At 47.4% G+C, this 16,786-nt stretch overlaps 1 long non-coding RNA gene across 2 annotated transcripts; it reads left to right on the top strand.

The window, feature by feature from the left end:
- Positions 1-476: 476 nt before the first annotated feature.
- LOC147342503 (uncharacterized) lies at positions 477-15,440 on the top strand. 2 transcript variants are annotated; one of them, XR_015158171.1, is made up of 3 exons: positions 477-596; positions 13,558-13,649; positions 15,217-15,440. It is a non-coding gene; the product is annotated as an uncharacterized LOC147342503 (long non-coding RNA). The 2 variants fall into 2 exon arrangements; XR_015158170.1 differs by lacking the exon at positions 13,558-13,649 and having other exon boundaries at positions 481-596.
- Positions 15,441-16,786: the final 1,346 nt, after the last annotated feature.

Raw genomic sequence — 16,786 nt, 5'->3', positions numbered from 1 at the left:
ACGTCCCCTCCCTCTTCGCCACCACACTACAGTCAGTTGCAGGGGAGAGTGCCCCTCCGTGAGATACCCAGCCTTTCACACCTTGCAGGCCTTTGCACTCAGCGCTTCTTCAAGCCCAGCTGAAACATGCTCCCGAAGCCCTCTGGTAGCTCCTTTCCTCTCAGAAGGCAATCACCGCGCCCATGCCATGAGCCACGCACCTTCAGGATGGACTCGACTTGGGCTGAGCATCCCCAGCCTGACCTGTGTGTATCTGATCCGCTGTGCGTCCCCAGAGCCCAAAGCAGCTGCCCAGCTGTGGGTCACCCTAAGCTCAGCTTTGCCTTTGCCGCAGGGGTCCACCCTCTCTCGTGTATTTGAGAAACAGCGGGGTGTGGCGTCTGTGCCTCTGATTAGAGGCAAGGGGCCGCCTCTCCTCTGAATTAGCTGCAGGTGGGAGGGCCTCTAGGAACAAGCAGTGGGCGGGAGCGGTGGGTCTCCTCTCCTAAGTGTCACGTGCTTGCCAAGATCTATAACCGTGCCCTCGCGGGTGTGTGGGAGATCGGAGAGGGGAGGTGGTGGAAAAAGCCACGACGCGGGAGGAGAAAGGCTTTACAGTGAGTACTGTTCAGTTCAGTTCATTTCAGTCACTCATCATGTCCGACTCTTTGCGACCCCATAGACTGCAGCACGCCAGGCTTCCCTGTCCATCACCAACTCCCAGAGTTTACTCAAACTCATGGAGGAGTATTAGCCTTTTCTTTATCTAGCCGAGGAGGGTGTAGCCTTTTACAGGGTGTTGCTTTTAGTCTTACCCACCCTGCCCTCACACCCGGTTTATGCTGGCGTTTCAGCAGGCATCTCTCTCTCCAGCCCCACGCTGGCAATCCCTCTCCACGCCTTGGAAAGCTGCCCTGCTGCAGGAGTGCCCACCCTGCCCCCATCAGGCCATCCAGCGTTAATTTCTCAAGTCCAAATCTATCGGTAATGGCCCCATGGTAGTCTCTGGCCACCATTCCCAAGCCAGTCCCCTTTTTCAGAGTCTCAGGGTAATCGAAGTTAAAGTTACATTATTTTTTAATCCTTCAAGAACCCAAACCATATTTGTGAAGACCCACCCACCTTGCAGGTGAAACCCTGCAAGTCAGACTAGAACTCGAACCCACCAGCCAGAATTGGAACCCAGTGAGAACCCAGATTGGGGTTCAAACCCAGTCTTTTTTTTTTTTTCTTTCTCTGTGAGGGGTGTTTGGCGGGATCTTGCTTGGCACTCGGGTTGTTTAGCTATGGCACACAAGATCTTAGTTGCGGCAAAACTCGGGCCCCCTGCGTTGGGACCGCGGAGTCAACCGCCATCAGGGAAATCCCTAGAACTCACCATGTTTTAATTGAGATTAGGCACCTGGTCTTAGGACGTAATGAAGCTCAGGTGCTTCGTATCTCCTCACAGAAAGAACTTCGTGAGAGACCAGGTGATAGGTAAGAAGTGAATTTGTTTGGAGAGGTGACACATTCCACAGGCAGAATGTGGCCCCTTTAAAAGGTGAGCACAGCCGCAGGTCAGGGGTTGGTCTTGGAAAGTGAGAGTGCCCCTGGGAGACACACGCTTCAGAGACAGACTGTGGGCCAGCTCAGAAGGCCAGAGGCCCCAGAACACGACACGGTTAGTCTTTACAGGCTGGGTGTTTTGAGCCTATCAGTGGGAGGATTATTCCAACTATTTTTGAGCAGGGGCAGAGATTTCAAGAATTGGGCCACTGGCCACTTTTGGCATTTTATGATGAGCCTCTAAACTGTCATGGCGCCTGTGGGTGTGTCATTTAGCATATGCTGATATTCTATAATGAGCATATAATGAGGCTCAAGGTCTACTGGAAGTCAGATCTCCTGCCATCTTGGATGGTTGGTTCTAATCAGTTTTTGTCATATCCTCAGTGGCTATGTCATTTTTTAAAAGGTTGTACCCTGCCTCTTTCCCTCCTGTTTGACAAGGACTGACATCAACTCTTAGGGGCAGTAGAGTCTTAAACCTACCAGGAAGAATGGAAGCATTTATTTTCCTGCTCTATAATCTGCAAGCCCACTTCTCCAATGAAGAAGTCAGCACCTGACACTGTATGCAGAGCATCTGGGCCTGGCTTTGTCATCCCTTCCCACACCTTTAAAATATACCTATTCCACACTCCCAGGACTGAGTTTGTAGCGTAAAAATCTCTTCCCCGATTTGTGAGATGGAGACAGAGGGAATCATTCTTTCAGACACATGTTTGTTATAAGATGGGTGGATGGAAAGATAACATGATTAAATAAATGAATGCCATGGTGGCTCCTGAAGAGGCCTAGAGAAAAAATTGAGTCAATCAGCAAATGTTTAATGAGCATTTAATGTGCATGTTGACTGGGGGGAAAAAAATGCACAGCCTGAAAGGGATGAGTTATGTTTTATCTGGGAGGCAAAACTGAGGACTTAAGCCCGGGGCACAGCATTTTCAAATAATTCTGAGAGACCGCTCTGTAAAGAGTAGGGGGAGCCAGAATATATAGGAGTTTTTACAACAAAAACTATGTAGTTGGAACATCAAAAGATAATTGTTAAAGACTAGATATCTCAAGTAAGGAATTTAGCGCTTCTCTATATATGAGAATATGCAAGGGTCTGGACTCAATGAAATCATTCTTTTGATGAGCACCTCAGCTCTCTGAGGCCAGTATCCTGCCTTGTCTCCTGTCTCCTCAGGGTGCGTCTTTTGGGAAGGAGGGGTTGGCTGCAGCGGCTACTTGATGGCAGGCACCCTATTTCTGTTCTTAGTTCCCTCAGCGTTCACCTTCAGGGCAGCTGTAATGCGATGGCTTGATGGCTGCAACAGCCTTTATTTACTTATAGCAGACAATGTTTCTCTTTCACATATGTAAGCAGCCTTAGAGGACATAAAGATGTAACACAGGACCCTTTGCTTATAAACACCACCACCCAGTCAGAAAGTCTAGAAAGATTCAGAAACTAGATTGTGATACCAACAAGCTCTATCACTACTCCAGCAGCCTCAGCATCCAGGCTTGCTAGAACTCAGAGGTCTGGTAAAGGAGAACAGAAATCTTAGAGGTTTTGCCCTGAGGCAGGTACCAGGGCCCAGTCTCTGGAATCAAGAGTCACCATAAGCTCAAGATCAGTTTTGGGGATAGGAAGTTGCCAGAAGCACAGCAAAGCAGCCAGGGGTTCCAGACACTATGGTGTGTGGGGATATAAAGAGGATGGTGTAGGGCTGTTGGGAGCAGAACCCCATCAGTGTCCAAGGGGTTGATCCAGACCTCCAGGGAGGTGTCTGGGTCTGGACAGGTGGGCTGGACAGATGCCCTGGCATCCACACTTCCTGGCATAGATCTGGTTGTAGGAGGAACCAAGGTCTGGGGAACTTAAGCTCCCCCTCTGCCTTAATCATGATGCTGTGACAACAAGACCAGCCCTGGTTCCCACCTCCTGCCTTGACTGAGGCCCCTCATGCACCCTTTGCCTGACAGTCTGATTTTTGCCTACAAGCTGAGACTCCAGCTAGCTTCAGGGGAGGGAAGGGGGTGAGCCAAGTGCTAAGACCATGGTTGCAGCAAAACCATTTTCCATAGTGCCAAAGAAGGAAATCCCAGGGTACGCTGGCTGGAACGAGGGAAGAATCAGAATTTCCTGCAAGAGGTTTTAGTGAGAAGCTATTAGATGACAGCAGAAGACATTTCTGGTGGGAGGAAGGTGTGCTATTCTCGTGGTCCTGGGGGAGCCTGGGCCCCCAAGACTTACTCCCATGAACCTAGTCCAGGCAGGCAAAAAGCCCCCGGGTTCCCAGGGATCTGATCCCGCAAGTCTCAACGTCTTTCACACAGCAAAACACCCGATGGTTGATGTTTACGTTCAAGACCCAATCCCATGGATTTATCTAGATTTGATGTAATAATAAAAGTGTAGGTTATGTACAAACCCCAGCAAGCAGGAATGCCTCCTCTTTCTCCACACTCATAAAGTAACCAGAATGGAAGTGAGGGGAGACTGATCATAGTATTACAGGGATAATTTTGAATGCACTCAAATTTATTATGAAAGGAATTATTCTTCTATTATTTATAATGACTGACATCTGACTTGCATCACTGTGGGTAGTAACACAAAGACCAGGAGGGATCACTACCTCCTTTTTGCTTCTCTTTGTGTCTTGAGTGGGGGAGTTCTGCATAAGGAAACCCTGCACCAAGATCTGTCTGAAGTTATCATGTAGGGGTCTCAGGAAAAAACGGATGCATGACGAAGAGGGACAAGGAAGGGAAGAGGACCATCAAGAGTGTGAGCTCAGGCAGGGTCCCAGGAGAGGAATCTGGCCAAGTCCAGGGGGAGGGGTTGTGGAAACAGTCTAAGTCACACCCGAGAGTTGTCCCCAGCCAGGCAGAGGCTGGCGTATTTACACATCTGTGCCTGGTGGAGATCGGGTAAGGGCTGTCCCTGGGGATGTCATTTCCCAGGCACCTCTGGCTTTCTGTGTACTCAGCAAAGGGGGCCCCAGCAACCGGAGGACAGCCCTCCTACAAAGAGTCACAGGTGCTGGCTGTTGGAAGCAAAGCACACAGCTTTTATTCATTCGATCAGAGGAGGTTGGTAGAGTGTCTCAGCACCTGCTGTGCTTTCATTTTCTGCCTCACTGTGGGCGCCTCGTAAATGCTAGCTGATGGTTGGCTGGTGAGGGGGTGCATCGAGGAGAAGGGGACACATTCATGCAAGCGTTAGGCTGACAGAAAGCAGGACCCCCCTTGTTCTGCTTACCACCATACCCCTGGCACCTGGCGCAAGAAGTGTTCATACACATTTGTTAGGAGAGTGATGAGTGAACTCCTCCACAGTGATCCTATGCTCCAAGAGCTGCTCCAGGGTCTTCTGGGTTTTCCCTTCCATTGCTTACTCGATGCTGCCAGAGGCCCGTGGAGCACCCAGGAGGAGCTCCGTGGACCTCACCACGTGGTAAACCTCACCACGTGGTAAACCTCCTCACCGAGCAGGCACCCCCAAATTGGAAGGTCCCGATGTCTGCCCCTGTTCTGTCCTGATTGGGTGCGTCTGAGGACAAGCAGTGCTGGCTAGGGCAGGGGCAGGGGCAGGCTCAGAGAAGTGCAGTAGGTGTGGGCTCTAGACCCAGGGCTTGTCCTGTTAGATCTCATTAGAGCCTATGGTGGTATTCACAGTAAGTATTACCACCTCCCATTTTGCAGATGAGGCATGTGAAGCCTGGAGACGTTCATGATTTCTGCTATGGAAATGGATTCAGAATTTGAATCTAGGTTTGCTTAAAGGCTGTTTCTCTGATGTCTTAAAGCTGGGGAGCAAGGGAATTTCTGGAGTGAGGGCTTCCTGTGAAGACTGCAGATGGCCAGCCACCTCTCAGGTAGCCAGCAGGTCCCCTGATAACTCTTCAGCAGACACAAGCCGCCACCCCATCCCTTGACACAACTCCAAACTCAGGACTGTCTCAGGGCATGCAGATGGTGCAGTCATCCTGGGCCCTGTACTCAGAAGAGCCCGCTTAATGCTCTGCTGTCACCATCTTGAAATTCTAAAATCAGGAGTCCTGTGTTTTCATTATGCACTGGGCAGGGCAGGTTATATAACCAGCCCTCTGTTTTCACAACTGCTTGCCCGGTGTGGACACACTTTCAGTGTTCTAGGGCATCCTTAGGACCCCTAAGACAGAGGGTGGTCCCTGGACCCCCAAGGGGTGCTGTGGGTGAGAAAGCCCTTGTACATTTTTGGGGGAATGTGGGGACTGAAGAGAAGCAGCCCGACCTGTTCCCAGCACCAAGCCAGGGCATCTCCAGTCAGTGGGAAACAGCCCCGTCCACTAAAGCGGCAAAGACCCGGGAAAGAAGCAGGTGCAGAGACAGTGGGGAACAAAGAAGCCACGAGCCAGTTCCATCCATGGATCAGGGAAGCTAGCACCTCGACTGACTTGAAAACAAGGGAAGAAAGTAGGGAACAGCAGGCAGAGCGCCTGGTGAGGTAAGGGCGCTGAGCGGTCCTGCAGCAGCTGGGCGTGGCTCCTGGGCGAAAGGGGCGGGGCCTCAGGAATCCAGCGTGGGCCGCGGGGCAGAGCCAGGCTATTCCTCTCCGCCCACCCCCCTTCAAATTCTGTCCTCCTGTAGCAACTGAACTGACTGTACTTGTACATTGTCCTAGAACAGCCTCCGTTTGCACCCAGATCTTACCAGGTGGCTGGAATTTATTGAGATGAGGGGGTCTAATCTTCTCCAGACAGAGGTTTACCTTCCTTGTACAAGGCAGCTGATGAGTTTTCACACAGATGGCACCTTCACATTGATAATGCCACCTAGTGGTCGCCTGTCACATCTTCAAGTCTGTCCAAACTGACATGCAGAAAAACATGGTGAGACCGGTCAGTTCAGTCACTCAGTCGTGTCCGACTCTGTGACCCCGTGGACTGCAGCATGCCAGTCTTCCCTGTCCATCACCGACTCTGGGAGCTTGCTCAAACTCATGTCCATCTAGTCGGTGATGCCATCCAGCTGCCTCATCTTCTATCGTCCCCTTCTCCTCCCGCCTTCAATCTTTCACAGCATCAGGGGCTTTTCAAATGAGTCAGTTCTTCACATCAGGTGGCCAAAGTATTGGAGCTTCAGCATCAGTCCTTCCAATGAATATTCAGGACTGATTTCCTTTAGCATTGACTGGTTGGATCTCCTTGCAGTCCAAGGGACTCTCAAGAGTCTTCTCCAACACCACAGTTCAAAAGCATCAATTCTTCGGCGCTCAGCTTTCTTTATAATCCAACTCCCACATCCATACATGACTACTGGAAAAATCATAGCCTTGACTAGATGGACCTTTGTTGGCAAAGTAGTGTCTCTGCTTTTTAATATGCTGTCTAGGTTGGTCAAAGCTTTTGTTCCAAGGAGCAAATGTCTTTTAATTTCATGGCTGCAGTCAGCATCTGCAGTGATTTTGGAGCCCAAGAAAAGAAAGTCTGACACTGTTTCCATTGTTTTCCCATCTATTTGACATAAAGTGGTGGGACCTGATGCCATGATCTTAGTTTTCTGAATGTTGAGTTTAAAGCTAACTTTTTCACTCTCCTCTTTCACTTTCATCAAGAGGCTGTTTAGTTCTTTTTCACTTTCTGCCATAGGGTGGTGTCATCTGCATATCTGAGGTTATTGACATTTCTCTTGGCAATCTTGATTCCAGCTTGTGCTTCCTTCAGCCCAGCATTTCTCATGTTGTACTCTGCATAGAAGTTAAATAAGCAGAGTGACAAAATACAGCCTTGAGGTACTCCTTTCCCGATTTGAAAACAGTCTGTTTTTCTATGTCCAGTTCTAACTGTTGCTTCCTGACCTGCATACAGATTTCTCAGGAGGTAGATCAGGTGGTCTGGTATTCCCATCTCTTTCAGAACTTTCCACAGTTTGTTGTAATCCACACAATCAAAGGCTTTGGCGAAGTCAATAAAGCAGAAATAGATGTTTTTCTGGAACTCTCTTGCTTTTTCAATGATCCAACAGATGTTGGCAATTTGATCTCTGGTTTCTCTGCCTTTTCTAAATCCAGCTTGAACATCTGGAAGTTCACAGTTCACATATTGTTGAATCCTGGCTTGGAGAATTTTGAGCATTACTTTGGTAGTGTGTGAGATGAGTGCAATTGTGCGGTAGTTTGAGCATTCTTTGGCATTGCCTTTCTTTGGGATTGGAATGAAAACTGACCTTTTCCAGTCCTGTGGCCACTGCTGAGTTTTCCCAATTTGCTGGCATATTGAGTGCAGCACTTTCACAGCATCATCTTTCAGGATTTGGAATAGCTCAACTGGAATTCCATCACCTCCACTAGCTTTGTTCATAGTGATGCTTCTTAAGGTGCACTTGACTTCGCACTCCAGGATGTCTGGCTCTAGGTGAGTGATCACACTATCGTGGTCATCTGGACCATGAAGATCTCTTTTGTATAGTTCTTCTGTGTTTTCTTGCCACCTCCTCTTAATATCTTCTGCTTCTGTTAGGTCCATACCATTTCTGTCCTTTATTGTGCCCGTCTTTGCATTAAACCGTCCCTTGGTATCTCTGATTTTCTTGAAGAGATCTCTAGTCTTTCCCATTCTATTGTTTTCCTCTATTTTTTTGCACTGATCACTGAGGAAGGCTTTCTTACCTCTCCTTGCTGTTCTTTGGAATTCTGCATTCAAATGGGTATATCTTTCCTTCCTTTGCCTTTAGCTTCTCTTCTTTTCTCAGCTATTTGTAAGGCCTCCTCAGACAACCATTTTGCCTTTTTGCATTTCTTTTTCTTGGGGATGGTCTTCATCACTGCCTCCTGTACAATGTCACAAACCTCCATCCATAGTTCATCAGGCACTCTTTCAGATCTACTCCCTTGAAACTATTTGTCACTTCCACTGTATAATCATAAGTGATTTGATCAGATCAGATCAGATCAGTCGCTCAGTCGTGTCTGACTCTTTCCAACCCCATGAATCGCAGCACGCCAGGCCTCCCTGTCCAACACCAACTCCCGGAGTTCACTGAGACTCACGTCCATCGAGTCAGTGATGCCATCCAGCCATCTCATCCTCTGTCGTCCCCTTCTCCTCTTGCCCCCAATCCCTCCCAGCATCAGAGTCTTTTCCAATGAGTCAACTCTTCGCATGAGGTGGCCAAAGTACTGGAGTTTCAGCTTCAGCATCATTCCTTCCAAAGAAATCCCAGGGCTGATCTTCTTCAGAATGGACTGGTTGGATCTCCTTGCAGTCCAAGGGACTCTCAAGAGTCTTCTCCAACACCACAGTTCAAAAGCATCAATTCTTCGGTGCTCAGCCTTCTCCACAGTCCAACTCTCACATCCATACATGACCACAGGAAAAACCATAGCCTTGACTAGATGAACCTTTAGGACCATAGTAATCCCTTTCCTGCTCCTGCTCTTTGTGTGGTACAGATGTCCATCATATAGGAATCCTTTTGAGCTACACAGCATCTCCAGAGCTGAACAAGGACCTTTGGAAGATGCTCCCCAAAGCACCACACACACACACACAAACACACACACACACACACCCACCCCAGAAAGGGGACAGAGATAGGAAATCAGCCCTGGAAGTCCCTTACTCCTCTGCCTCAGTCAGTGCCTTCTCAGCCTTGGGCCACAGGGAGGAGGGTCCCTCAGTCCTGAACGTGCTGTCCCCAGCAACATGCAGACAACTGTAGACACCACTGCTGAGCTTGGGTTTGGAAGGTGAGCAAAACAGCATTCATGACTTGTGGGGTTGGAGACTTCCGTTCGGCCTCGTCAAATGATTAATAATGATACCATCAATAACAAGAGGAAGGGGTGGGGGAGCTGGAAGCAGTACTGCTGTTTCTTGAGAGCCATTCCTCACCCCACGCCAGAGAGCCACCCCAGGCCATTCGATATCTTCCTTGAACGCCTATTTTGCAGGTGCATTCCATCTGTCCCAGAGGAAGGCAGTGTTCAGACGGGAATTAATATGCATTGGGTGCCTACCGTGTGCCAGGCACTTTCCTAAGCACTTAAAATGCATTTGCTCGTTTAGTCCTCACCATAGAACAACCTGCAAGATACTATTGCCTATCCCATTTTGCTGGTAGAAAAACTGAGGCCCTTCTCCTAGGACATGCAACTAGTAAGTGGAGAAATTGAGATTTGAACCTAAGGACTGCTGGTCCTTTTTATACAGTTCATGAACACCGCAATACAGTGCAGGAATACTGGGGTGGTTTGCCATTCCCTTCTCCAGTGGATAACATCTTGTCAGAACTCTCCACTATGAACCGTCTGTCTCTGGTGTCTCATAACCACCCTTCCAGTGTAGCTTGTAGCTTCACTGAGTTACGCAAGCCCCCTGGCCACAAGGGTGGTGTGTAAAGTGGATTAAGAAAACAGTGAAGGACACGGAGACCTGGTGTGCTGCAGTCCATGGGGTCACAGAGAGTTGGGACGACTTGGTGACTGAACAACAACAAATCCTGTTCCAGGGCATGCACTTTTAATCACAACCCCAGTTATCTCAACTGATAGACAAAAAGAAAATGCATACACCCTGTGGTATATGGAGTTTTCTGGGAAAGGAGGATATGTGATTACATCTCCAGAGTGTGTATACATATTTACTCATTTGACAAACTTTTCCCAAAGGACATCTTGCTCCAGGTGTGGGTAGGAGCATAGTTTTAAACTATCCCCAGTCTGATGGGGAAGAGAAACTAAACCATGTTGGACTTGTGCACAGGTGACTCAGGATGGAGCAGAATGGCACTGGGACAGGAAGCAGGGTCCAGGCGCAGCCAGCCAAGTAGTGCCTGAACTCTGATCCAGCTGGGTCAGAAATACCTCTCTGTCCAGCAGATACTGAATCCTCAGCAAACTGCTACTAGAACCCTAATTGTATCTCAGAAACTCCGATTCTCTCTCATCATTTTTAGGCCTCCTACCTAAGAGAAGGGGAATACTGGTGATGAGGCAGGACCCGGCTTCTTAGAGCAAAACAAGACTAGCTCCCGCGTCAGCACAGGGTTCCAAATAAACGGGCCTGGGCTGCCATCTACTGGCTAACAGGAGACACTGCATGGGATAGTGCTGCAGTCAGACCTTCCTGCCCAAGTGCAGAGGGAAAGGGACCTGAATCCTTTGGTCCTCCAGCAGCCGTGAGAGGGAAGGGCTGTCATCTCCTGTGTTTTGTGAATGAAGAGGCTGAGACTCTTGAGAGCTGACAGGAGATAGTAATAACTCATTTACCACTTGCCAGACTCTGCTACGGAGAAGGCAATGAGTACTCTTGCCTGGAAAATCCCATGGATGGAGGAGCCTGGTAGGCTGTAGTCCATGGGGTCGCACAGACTGAGCAACCTTACTTTCACTTTTCACTTTCATGCACTGGAGAAGGAAATGGCAACCCACTCCAGTGTTCTTGCCTGGAGAATCCCAGGGACGGGGGAGCCTGGTGGGCTGCCATCTATGGGGTCGCACAGAGTTGGACACGACTGAAGTGACTTAGCAGCAGCAGCAGACTCTGCTAAGCACCTTACGTTAATTATCTCCTTGAATCGTCTCAGGAATCCCGTGAGATTTATCCCCCTTTTACTTGTTGTGCCTCTGAAATTGCCTTATTCTGTGATAGTTTCACCTTCTTCGTGCTGTTTATTTGTTGGAGACACCAGGTCACTGTACTACAGAAGGTCTCACAACCCGGATTTGGGTGATGGTTCTTCAGACTGTCATTTTACACTTGACTCCATGTCTCCTATTAGCTGGCATGAAGCTCTAAAGGCTTAATTGAATCCCACTTCAGTTGCTTCCAGCAAGACTAATTCCTGTGTGCTTTATATCCCATCCCATCAAGAGGCACCTAAAGTTTGATTGTCTGACTTCTTGTGATGTTGAGATTGAGTGATGTTAATGCAATACAAAAAGTGCTGACTGTCTGAGTCTGTTATTCCTTTATTAAATGGGCCTGGTGTTTATTTTTTTCTCTTTATTTTGGATCTGGTCTCTAAAGAGGACCTTTCAGGTTCTGGCTTCAGGTAAGATGGAACAACCACAGAATCTGGACGGAATGCGCGGAGGTACTTGAGGGCTGGAAAGTGAACAGCAGCAGCTGGATTGGGAGGGGAAAACTAGGATTTGGGGTGCCACTGAATTGGCAGTGAGTTCATCTTTTTTATTCCCCTCTGGTGTCTGCCAACCTAACTCAAGGCAGCTGAAGACTCAGAAATGGACATCAGTGTGGAGATGCCCATTTCTCACTTCAGGTGCCCATTTCTCACTTCAGGAGAAACCCTCTACGGCAGGCTGGAGGGATGAGAAAGGGGTGTCCTGACTATAGAGACCCACAGACACCTAAGCCTCTTAAGGGAGGGGAACTGTCCCCCTTTGATCGAGGAGTAATGGTCTCAAGGGTGTGGGTGAACCGCCTGCTCCTTTGTTTCTCTCTATCTTCCCACCAGATGGCCCCAACACAGGTGTTATAAATGCAGGAAGGGCATGTCAGAAGCAGGGTAAGTAAAGCCCCAGGTAGCTGGCTGGAAAACCAAAACAAGGAGCCTCTAGGAGACAGAGGACCAGGGAGACTGTGGAGGAGGCGGTGGGGAGCTCAGGACAGTGAGCTCATAAGGTGTTTGTGGCCTCCCGGCCTCACTCTTGCTGAGCATCCGTGATCGTGCCCTCAGCGGCACACCGTGAGCTCGGAAAACCAAACTCTGTTCTGTCGCTACTTTGAAGCTGGCCCTCTGGGAGCCCTCCAGTAAATGTTTATTCTTGCTGAAGTAACCCTTGAGGACAGGGACACCCTCAAACAATTTAGACAAAGAAATTCCAGAAAAGGCCTGAGTTATCTCAGTGTCACAGGAATCAGCTTACAGCCCTGTAGATATGATGGGGCTGTGATGAGGGTGTTACGTGTGTGACCACATTTCAGTTTTGGGGATCTGAAGTTAGCCTCCCTCCTCCCTGGGCCACACCCACCCACACTGCCCAACCCTGGCACCCGCCTTCGGAGTGCCAGTTCACATGCTCCAATAGGGTGATCAGAGTGTGCAATGGGGAGGCGAGCGGCACCTCTACCACAGACGAGGAGGGAGAATGCTGAGATTTAGTGCTTCATGGAGTCTAGACGCCCCGAGATGGAAAACCAGTTCTGCCGCCCACGAGATAGGTGACCTTGGGCAAGCCACTTAAGTTCTTGATCCTCAAATTTCCCAAATATAAATTAGGAACAGTGTTCCTAGCTCACAGAATTGTTATGAGTTTGAACTGTGATAAGATGTGTAGAGTATGTGATACATTCAGTGCCATTTTGTAAGTTTCAAGTAAGTTGGAAATGTTGTTAATCAAATTAAGATATATTTTATGAAAAGTAAAATATGATACACTTATAAACATTAAGGAGTCTTAGATACTTAGTCCTCAGTTACACATCATCTATTTTCTTTTAGCTTCAAAAATAAATGCAATTAATATGCACTAACAAAATGCATAGAGTATCTTGCACAGGAATTGGAATGTACCACGTGCATGATCAATAGTGGTTGCTGTCATCACTGCATCAGCATCATTATTCTGTGGAAGGAATTCCACACAGTGAGTTGTGAGACCCTAGACTAGATCACACAGTAAATTCATTGTTACCTTGCTGCTGCTGCTGCTAAGTTGCTTCAGTCGTGTCCGACTCTGTGCAACCCCATAGACGGCAGCCCACCAGGCTCCCCTGTCCCTGGGATTCCCCAGACAAGAACACTGGAGTGGGTTGCCATTTCCTTCTCCAATGCATGAAAGTGAAAAGTGAAAGTGAAGTCGCTCAGTCGTGTCCGACTCTTAGCTTAGGAGAGCTTTAAAAAGGAGTACCTGCCTCCTTATTGTTTAAGTTAAACTTAGAGTGGCAAAACGGGGCAGGGGTTGAAGGAAATTATCTCAGTGGTTTATACTGATGCTTATGTGTGGACAGGGAAGCCTGGTATACTGCAGTCCATGGGGTTGCAAAGAGTAGGACACAACTGAGCGACTGAACTGATGTCCTGTACTCTAAGATTTGGGAACTTCCATGGACGACCCATGAGGAGACAGGTTGGACGGCTGGCAGTCATCATTGTGGGCGCCCTTGTTAGTAAGCTCCTTGAAGGTAGGGATAAAGATGTTTTTGTTTTGTGTCCCTGGCACCTGAGACAAGGTGTGATCCACAACACCTCTTCAGTAAACATTGATTAAATCAGTCAACCCCAGCAACAGGGATTTAGGTTGCTGGTAGGAGGTCACAGGTATCCTTGTTTGGGATAGCCTAGACTGGACATGGAACAACAGACTGGTTCCAAATAGGAAAAGGAGTACATCAAGGCTGTATATTGTCACCCTGCTTATTTAACTTATATGCAGAGTACATCATGAGAAACGCTGGACTGGAAGAAACACAAGCTGGAATCAAGATTGCCGGGAGAAATATCAATAACCTCAGATATGCAGATGACACCACCCTTATGGCAGAAAGTGAAGAGGAACTCAAAAGCCTCTTGATGAAAGTGAAAGTGGAGAGTGGAAAAGTTGGCTTAAAGCTCAACATTCAGAAAATGAAGATCACGGCATCCGGTCCCATCACTTCATGGGAAATAGATGGGGAAACAGTGGAAACAGTGTCAGACTTTATTCTGGGGGGCTCCAAAATCACTACAGATGGTGACTGCAGCCATGAAATTAAAAGACGCTTACTCCTTGGAAGGAAAGTTATGACCAACCTAGATAGCATATTAAAAAGCAGAGACATTACTTTGCCAACAAAGGTCCGTCTAGTCAAGGCTACGGTTTTTCCAGTGGTCATGTATGGATGTGAGAGTTGGACTGTGAAGAAGGCTGAGCGCCGAAGAATTGATGCTTTTGAACTGTGGTGTTGGAGAAGACTCTTGAGAGTCCCTTGGACTGCAAGGAGATCCAACCAGTCCATTCTGAAGGAGATCAGCCCTGGGATTTCTTTGGAGGGAATGATGCTGAAGCTGAAACTCCAGTACTTTGGACACCTCATGCGAAGAGTTGACTCATTGGAAAAGACTCTGATGCTGGGAGGGATTGAGGGCAGGAGGAGAAGGGGACGACAGAGGATGAGATGGCTGGATGGCATCACTGACTTGATGGATGTGAGTCTGAGTGAACTCCGGGAGTTGGTGATGGACAGGGAGGCCTGGCGTGCTGCAATTCCTGGGGTCACAAAGAGTCGGACACGACTGAGCGACTGAACTGAACTGAAGCTGAAGATGGGGGCTTCCCCGATGGCTCAGCGGGTAAAGGATCTGCCTGCAATACAGGAGACGTGGGTTCCATCCCTGGGTCAGAAAAATCCCCTGGAAAAAGAATGGCAGCCCATTCCAGTATCCTTGCCCATAAAATCCTATGGACAGAGGAGCCTGGCGGGATGTAGTCATTGGGGTCACAGAGTCGGACACCACTGAGCACACGCACAGCAGGCTGGAGCTGCATCGCAAGAGCTGCCAGTAACATAAAGCTTTGTGTGTACACTAGTCTCACCTCTTTGAGCTTAATCCAGTTCAACACTGCTTGAGTACCTACTTATGCAAGGTACTTAGGACCAACTTCACATGAAAGTCAAGTATTTTTTAAAAGAAAACCTCTGCTAAATAACAAGTAAGATACTCTTATCAATAACATATAATTGATAATATGTTATTATTGTGTTTTTCCAGTTCTTCACAGACCACCCAGGTCCCTCTTGGGATCACCAGCAAATACTCAGCTCCCTGATTGGGCCCAGGAGTCCATTGATTTGCTGCCACCGTCCTGTCCTCTGAGAATACTCATAACTGTCCCAAGACTCGGCTCCCTGAATGCCATCCCAGCTCCTGACCCTTGCATGTTTTCTCTTTGTCACTAGATTCAGAATGGAAGCCACAAAATGAAACATGCTATTTACTCTGACTTTGCCGCTCTGGTTTTCCTCCTGCCTGGTGCTTGTTTTTCATTTGACTTTTTCCAAAATGAGAAGAGAAAAGGGCTCTAGATTTCTTGAAGAGATCGGACCCTTCTACCTTGAGAATGCCTTTTTGTAATGTCTACATTTTAAAACTATCAAACTGAACAGGGCAGATTTTAAGTAGGCTTACAGATTAGGATCATTGCAATACATTGCAGCTAAATATCAGAACTAGATGATGTCAGCTCTCATCGGAATGACCAACTAAGAACTGAAGTGATGTAGGAACTACTTGGGTCCCTAACATTCAAGAGGTAATATTCCATGAGCAGATGTCAGTTAACAATGTTAGCCAATGAGACATATCAGTTCCTGAGCATATGTTGGATGTTAGCTGATCAGTACTGATATTAATCATACTTTGGACAGTAGACAGTCTGTAAACACCCAGTTGACACCAAAGAAAATAACTGATTTGATTTTCTGCTATTGCTCTTGAAGCCCTGACCATATCTCTTGTCATACTTGAGATAAGTTCACTGATTATGTTCCACCTACACCTTGTATATACTTCTGTGGTTGGGATTTACTGCTTTCTATTCTAATTATTTGTTTACCAGTTCCATACTAGCCTGTAAGACTGTGCTGGAGTTGTGCTTTATTACTATTTGCCAGGCCTACAATGGCATAAGTAGGAGCTTGGGAGTAAAAAACGATTTGGATCTAAATCTTGGCTCGAGAAGTTTGTGTATCATCATGGGCAAATTAACTACTCTGGACCTCATAATATGAATCTGAAAACAGGAATTTTTTTTAATTGAAGTATCATTGATTCACCATGCTGTGTTAGATTCAGGTACACAGCAGAGGGATCCAGTTATATATATTAGTTTTCGGATTCTTCTTCCCTAGTGAACAGTTTCCTGTGCTATACAGTAGATCCTTGTTGGTCACCTGCTCTGTATATAGTCGTGTGTATATGTTAATCCCAAACTCCTAATTTATCTCTCATCCCCCCTTCCCGCTTTGGTAACCATAGGTTTGTTTTCTATGTCTGTGGATCTATTTCTGTAAAACCCTTGTTTTTAGGTATTTTAATACCTACCTTGAAGAGTTCATTAGCACTGTGATGTAATCTACTATATTATAAAGGTTCTTTGGTTGTTAACAGAAAGAAGCTGTATCATTAAGATTCTTTGCTTATAAGCAACAAATATAACTGGCTAATTTGGGGCGGGGGAAGTGCGTAACAACTAAATACAGTGTATAATCTGGAATTAGATCCTGGGTCAGAAAGGGAAATTGATAGAAATGATAGAAATTGATATTATTGGGACAAGTAG

This window comes from Bos grunniens, chromosome 29 (genome assembly GCF_055505025.1).
Source record: "Bos grunniens cultivar Pamir isolate PY7600 chromosome 29, Bosgru_T2T1.0, whole genome shotgun sequence".
Lineage (NCBI taxonomy): Eukaryota > Metazoa > Chordata > Mammalia > Artiodactyla > Bovidae > Bos > Bos grunniens.
The sequence above is the reverse complement of the archived record's forward strand: the minus strand, read 5'-3'. Positions and strand labels throughout refer to the sequence as shown.